At 36.8% G+C, this 7,779-nt stretch overlaps 1 pseudogene; it reads left to right on the top strand.

Moving 5' to 3' along the window:
* The first annotated feature begins 5,915 nt into the window (after window positions 1–5,915).
* LOC145039682 (dehydration-responsive element-binding protein 2B-like) lies at window positions 5,916–7,302 on the top strand (annotated as a pseudogene).
* Window positions 7,303–7,779: the final 477 nt, after the last annotated feature.

A 7,779-nucleotide genomic window follows, 5' to 3' on the forward strand; every position in this document is an offset into this window, starting at 1 on the left:
ATTGGAACTTTGTGTCCTTTCGAGTAAGACTAGTGAGAGGTACAGCTATACGAGAAAATTCTATAATGAATCATCGGTAATAACGCACAAGACCATTGAAACTACGAATTTCGGAAGCATTACGGGGCACTTTCCAATTTTGAATGACTTCGATTTTGGTAGGATCTACGGATACACCGTCACCAGAAATCACATGGCCGAGAAATTGAACTTGGCGAAGCCAAAATTCACATTTTGAGAATTTAGCATAAAGTTTCTCCTTTTGAAGAAGTTCTAAGATTTCATGAATATGAACGGCATGATCAGCTTCAGAGTTGGAATAGATTAGAATATCGTCAATGAATACGATGGCATACTTATCGAGGCATTTGTCAAACCGAATGGCATGACAAGGAATTCGAAATGTCCATATCGAGTACGGAAAGCAGTCTTCGGTACATCCTGCTCTTCTACTTTCAGCTGATGATAGCCAGATCTCAAATCAATCTTTAAATAGCTAACACCCTGAAGTTGATCAAACAAATCGTCGATGCGAGGTAGTGGGTACTTGTTCTTGATAGTCACCTTATTCAGCTGACGATAATCAATGCACATCCGCATCGATCCGTCCTTCTTCTTGACAAACAATACCGAAGCAAACCAGGGAGAGGTACTCGGTCGGATAAAGCCTTTTTCAAGTAATTCCTGTAGTTGGATCATCATTTCTTTCATCTCGGCTGGCGCAAGACGATAAGGGGTCTTTGCAATTGGAGCAACACCAGGCACAAGGTCAATTCGGAATTCTACTTTCCTATCCGGAGGAAGTCCAGGCAGATCATCGGGGAAAACATCAGGATATTCGTTAACAATGGGCAACCCTTCGATAGGGCAACCCTTCGATATAAATTTACGAGCTTTGAGGAAAGAGATTATTTTTAAGATCCTTTGCTCACTGTAGACATGAATAGGATCTTCCCGTTTAATAGGAATGCGTACTATCTTTTCATAAAACAAGAGTTCTGCATGGTACTTTAATAACCAATCCATGCCAAGAATAATATCAAAGTTGCACAAGGAAATAGGGATTAGGTTTGGAAGAAAATTATAGCCTTCAATTTCTATGACACAATCCCTATAGATTTTATCAGCAAGTAAAGATATACTTCCCGCAGTATCTATGTGAAATGGTTGCGCGAGTGCATAGCAAGTAGTTTGAAAAGAATGTGCAAATTCATAAGATACAAAAGAATCTGAGGCACCAGAATCAAATACGTTGTGAGTAGGTCTAGAATTAACAAAAAATGTACCCGTCACAACATTCGGGTCCTCGCGTGCTTCCTCTGAGGTAATCTAGAATGCACGACCCTTAGATTTTGGCACCTCCTCCTTTTTAGTTGGAGTACCCTTTGATTGTTAAACAACGACTTGACTTCTTGCCGGTTGTTCAACAGAAGCTTGACTTCCCGTCACTTGGCTGGTAAGAGTAGGGCAAAAACGCTTCTTGTGGCCAGTAATACCACATGTATAGCAAGTCACATCCTTCCTTGGGCAAGCTGGCTTTATATGACCAATTTCTCCACATCCATAACAGACATTGGATTCCTTGTCTATTTTGCATTGACCCGGATGATTCCTTCCACAAATGTGACATGAAGGTGATTAAATAGAAAAAGATTGTGACCTGTCGCAGCCACGAAAAGCACCCTGAGACTGTGCTTGCTTGCTAGGATCAGTTCGTACAGATTGAGCTGGTGGAATAGTGGAAACAGGAATAGTTCTTTCAGTACATGGATGCTTTGGAATAGTAAGAGTGGCTCCACATATTTCTAAGTCATGCTCACGCCTTCGAGCATACTCAACAGCTTTATCAAATGACAGAACATCCCGATTGGCTACAAAATCATGGATTTCATGTCGTAGTCCCTCCATGAATAACTGAATTTTCTCATCTTCAGTTGGAATGTACTTTGTAGCAAACCTTGCTCTTTGATTAAACTGAGTTTCATACTCATTCACAGTCATTCCTCCCTGTTTAAGCTTGATGAATTCCTTCTTTAATCTTCTCCTCATATCTAGAGGACAATACTTTTCTAGCACATGAGTTTTGAACAACTCCCAGGATAAATTCTCCTGATCATACTCGTTGAGAGCTTCATATGTTGCTTCCCACCAAACCAAGGTTTCTCCGATGAGCATTGTAGAAGCATAGATAGCCTTGTCTTCATCATCCACATGAGTGACACGAAATACTTTCTCGGTGTTCTGAATCCAAGTTAGAAAAACAATGGGATTAAGGACACCAGAAAACTCTGTAGCACTACTCTTGAAATCTTTGAACGAGAGACACTTCACCTTTCCGTTTGAAGATTCTCCAGTGGCTTTCTCTTTTCCTTTATCACCATTCTTTTTATATTCTTCGAGAGTCTGTCGAATAACACCGGTAAGTTTACCCAAGAGTCACTCCTCACGAGGAGATACTGGAGTATTCACTTCCTCGGGTTGAGGACCTCCACCAACCTCAGGGGTATGGCTACTTACTTGTTCATCCATCGTTCTGAAATTTAGGAGTAATATAGTATTTTAGAATATTAGGATTTATTATAACCTAATACTTTACTTAAGTCTTTCCTAATGTTTGTATCCATATACTTATAACGATTCATTTCATATATTGAACTTCCAATAGTTTAAGTCTAAATACCAATTCGTGGCATTTAGTTCGCTTAAACTACTGCTCTTATACCATGATTGAATGACCCCAACTTTCATATTTCTGAAAGACCCAAACTTTCATACTTCATAATTTTATTATTCTAAAACATGCTACTTGCATACTCATAAAAGCAATATTTTACATTGATAAAGAGGTTACAAACTACTGGATACAAACCGACTATTACAAAGTGTTATATATTACATAACTACCCAAGATATTGTAATTTATACAAACATAAGCTGAAGTACAAAAGTATTATTACAAACTATTCTAAATCTTTCAACAGTTTTGATCATATTGGTTACTTATCACATGCAATTGTTAAACATTGATAGGGTAAGCGGTGACGCTTAGTGAGTTCAATAATAGATAGAATATAACGTTATGTCATATATATACTTCAATATGGAAGAACCAAAGAGAAACAAGGAACAACAAAGACATATGTAAATCATGTGTTAAGGTTTCCATATCATTCAATGACTTGATTCATAGATATACAATCAATGAGACATAACAATTTCCATACTTGATATACATCATTAAAGCTTCGGCCCAAATGGCACAAAAGACATAAGATTTATGATTAACATCTTGGTAGAATTCAGCCTTATAGCCCTGTCTCACCATTTGCCAATTCCATAGAATAAAAGTCATTCTCTTACGGAGACATGCTCTACATGGCCAGAGGCTACATACCAGTACCAATGTAAATCTAAGTGCCGTCACTGATCACATGGTCAAAGGTATTACTTTTGCTATAAAAATAGCGAATAAAATAACACGGGAAAAATAACCCGGAATAATAACATTGAAAAGCATATAACACATATAACACATAACATACAATTGTGCCTATATATTGAACTCACATTGAATTAAACGGGGGTCAAAATAGTAATTTGGGCAGCACTTCGGCTTTAAATATGACTTTCTATGTTGAAAACCGGTAGCTTAATTGAAAATTGGGCTCTGCTAAGGTAGGGCTTCAAACCCGAAAAGATAAATCTTTTGGGCTTCTAGAGAACTTCGGGGCGTGTTTCGGGCTTTGGAAATGATATCGAGGCTTCAGGGGATGTCAAAATACTAAATATATGGAAAAAGGGGTAAAAAATGGCAAAAATCCCATTTTACCTGGGAGGGTTCGCAGCCTCCCTTTTATAGGTTGCGATGGTCGGCCGAGATCGGACAGATGGCAACAAGGGAGAGAGACACGCGAGGGGGGGGGGGGGGGGGTGAATCAGCAGCGAAGACACGAGACAGCAGGAGGCTTGGACACGTCTCACATGTGAGGCCACGCATCAAGCTTCGGGCAAGCCTCATCACCGGGTGACTAAGTTGCTCGGATACGGTGACGAGGCCGGTACTGTTCATGCGAAAATTCCCGGTTCTTATCCATAATTTCTCAGTTTTTGAGTCAAAAACTTGTAAAATTCATAACTTTCGCATACGAGCTCCGTTTTTTACGTTCTTTATATGCACGGGTAGGTAAAATTACGCTCTACAACTTTTGTTTAGACTTTGTCGGCTAATTTTGACTTTAATTTTAATATTATTATTTTTAACAGACCGAGACAGGAAAATCCATTAAAACTTCATAACTTATTCATCCGACATCCGTTTTCGTCAGACTTTTCACCGTTGTACTACTATTAACGAGACCTTCATTTCTCGTTTAGGTTGTGTCGGCTAAATATCGTTCGATCTTTATTTTGAGTTTTTAGCTGTCTACTGCTATTCCAAAACTTAGAAAAATTATAACTTCCTCATACGAAGTCAGATTTAAAAGTTCTTTATATGAAAGTTTATTAACTTCACGAATTCTACAACTTTCATTTAGATCACTAAGGCTAAAAAGTAGTTTATCGAAAACTCACTTTTTACGCGATATAGTGTTTGTCGGTTTTATTGCGGATCTCCAATTGGTCATAACTTCTTCGTTATAACTCAGATTTCGACGAGGTTTTCGCCTAAACTTTTCTAATGAGATTCTTTACAACTTTAAATAATAAAATTTTACTTATTTCAAATTTTATATTTTTACTAAATTTCACTATATGGCTATTAATTGAAATCTCATAAGACTTCTAATATTTTATGACTGATTTTAAACATAGTTTTACTTTATTTTTAGTAAAAACTGTCTGTTAGAACTCAACACTCAATTTTATTCACTCTTAATAATAACATAACATGATTTCAGAACGTGTATGTTACAATTTTTTTTCATATTTCATCACTTTCACATTTCATGTTGATATATATAATCAAACTAATCTAAAACTTTTTAGCAACATTTTTCCTTCATTATCCAGAACATTGGCATAATGTCATTCTTCCAATAATTTCATGTATCATCGATGGCACAATGGAGTATGATAGATACACTCCCCCATTTGCTTCCTTCATTTCATTGTCTGCCCAACCAATGATGTAAGAATTTAATTAACTTTCTTACTATTTATAGTTAATTTTTAACTCATCATCCGGACTTTGATATAGTCTACAGTATCATATTATAAAGTATAAACATAACTTCTAACTGAAAACTCAAAAATATAGTGAACAAAAAAATGAGAATATTTTGCTTACTCTTGTTCTCCCATCATCTACATCAATGTACACTGGAGTAGTTTGAAATGATAGGCGTACAAGATCCTCAACCTGAGAAATAAGTATATAAATAAATAAATAAATATTATCATGATTTAATTTAAACAATGAAATAAACAGTTAAAATATACAAATGTGTATGAAAAAAGGTTTTACCTTCTTTGTTTGAGTTGCAGAAAAGAGAGCAGTTTTCTTGTCTGCACATTAGAGAGAACCAAGTTCAGTTCACTAATGATACAAAAGTTAACTACCACAAGGGTAATATGGTCAGTTAGTTGAAGTGTTTGAAAGGGAATCAAAATGCACTTTTGGTTGTAATTTTTCTCTCAGACATTTCATCATACAGTTGGCAAGCCCTAATTTGAGAAAAACTGAAATAGAAGAGATAAATAGAGAAACTACCGACTTGTTCGACGGAAATTGGAATGAAAATAAACCTAGTAGATAAAATTGAATTTTTCTTTTTTTATTTAATTTAATAAATCGTAACTAACTTCGGCACCAAGTAAATTCTCTTCATTTGGCGTTTTCTTAACCACTTGTTTCTTCACCCCATATATTAAATATATGTGTGCTCATTTCTTCTTCTATATTCAGAAACACACAGATGGTTCATTCTACTCAAGTTTCTTCATTAATGGAGTCCTCCAAAAAGAGAAAATCACGAACTAGACACGAAGGCCCAAAATGGGTAGCAAAAACTCTAGCGAAATGGAAGGAATACGACAAGAAGATTGATAAATTAGATGAAAAAGCTAAACCAACAAATAAAGTTCCTGCAAAAGGATCAAAGAAAGGTTTCATGAAAGGTAGAGGAGAACCTGAGAACTCGAGGTGAAATTTCAGAGGTGTAAAACAACGAACATAGGGTAAATGGGTAGCTGAGATTTGAGAACCCAATAGAGGTAATCAATTATGGCTTGGAACTTTCGGGTCAGCGGTTGAATCTGCCCTAGCTTATGATGAAGTTGCGCAAGTCATGTATGGTCCTTGTGCTCGTCTCAATCTGCCAAATTGTCGAACCATGAGCGAGTATTATTCTGAATCAATGGTGGTTCTTAATGGTGCTTCAAGGTGCGACTCCACTACAACATGTAGTCATTCTGAAGACTCCAAAAATTGATCGGGTAGTCAAATGGTCAAGGATGATTGTGAATCGAATAGCAACGAATCTGGTAATCTGCCATTGATGACGACTGTTAAACAAGAAGTTGAAGATGATCAGGAAGATGACGACTGGTAATAGCAAGACCTAATTTGAGAAAAACTAAAATAGAAGAGATAAATGGATAAACTACCGACTTGTTCAACGGAAATTGGAATGAAAATAAACCCTTAGTTTGCAAAATTAACCATAAAACTTATTTTGATCTTTCAGCTTGTGAGAAAGGGGAATTCGAACCTTTGTTTGCGGTAGTGTTGGTGGTTCGATGTAGATGTGGTGTTGCGGGTGGCAACAATTGGAACTTGGAAGAGTGTGTGGCGATCGTGGTCGTGGTGCGATCTAGCAGATGTGGAGATAACCCATAAATAAAAATCAGTAAAAAAGGAAAAGGGAATCAAAGGAATACCAAAGTATTCAGACCTGGGAAATTAAGAAACCTGAAAATGATGAATATTAGCCATAAACTCTAACATGGGAAATATAAATCGATGAACCCTTGGCGGTCTGAATCTTAAAGAGTTAATACTTGGGTGGCCTTCCGTATTACGGTTCCTTGTTTCATCGATGCCTATACATCCGAACAGAACACACTACAAATATGGTGGTGTGAGTGATAGCTAGGGTTCTTGAAAGAGAACAAATGATTTTTTGAGAAACCGTGTGAGAGTGTCTTTGAAGATATTGTGGAGAAAAGAATACGGAAAGAAGCAGGTCAAGGAATAGTGCAAGAACATTGTTGGCGAGTATTCTCAAGAATATAAGAGATGAAGCAGGTGAAATCACAGCAGAGATGAAGCAGATGAATGGAAATCGGAAGCCTTTTTCTTGATTGAGATGATGAATTCGAGAGATGGAGATCAAATTGTAACCTTGGATCTGTGATTGAGAAGTTGCACAATAGTGAGAGGAGAATGAAAGATGTGTCAAAACGCTTAAGGCAAAAAGGGTAGCAGGCTTTTCTAATTTTTTGGCTTTTCATTTCCTACTTGTAACTAACCAACGGACGTTCATAAAAATTATAAAGCGACACCTACAGAGGACGCGCATTTAAGATACAGCGCCCTCCGTGTTTTTTTTTCTTATGACACTATTTAAGGGCATGCAATAATGCGTGACCTAAATCCTTTAATTTTCTGAAGAGATGGCACTCTTTTAATGTCACTCTCGTTTGTGTAACCTAAATTAATGAGTATCGTGCTTTGCACATCATAAAAGGCTATTTTCTAGTAGTGCTTGTATTTATGTGTAAGAGGACGATAAATATGCATTCACCTGAATTAGCTGAACGACTAGTGATTTTGGCAGA

The sequence above is a fragment of the Lactuca saligna genome, chromosome 4 (genome assembly GCF_052625555.1).
Source record: "Lactuca saligna cultivar CGN05327 chromosome 4, ASM5262555v1, whole genome shotgun sequence".
Classification (NCBI taxonomy): domain Eukaryota; kingdom Viridiplantae; phylum Streptophyta; class Magnoliopsida; order Asterales; family Asteraceae; genus Lactuca; species Lactuca saligna.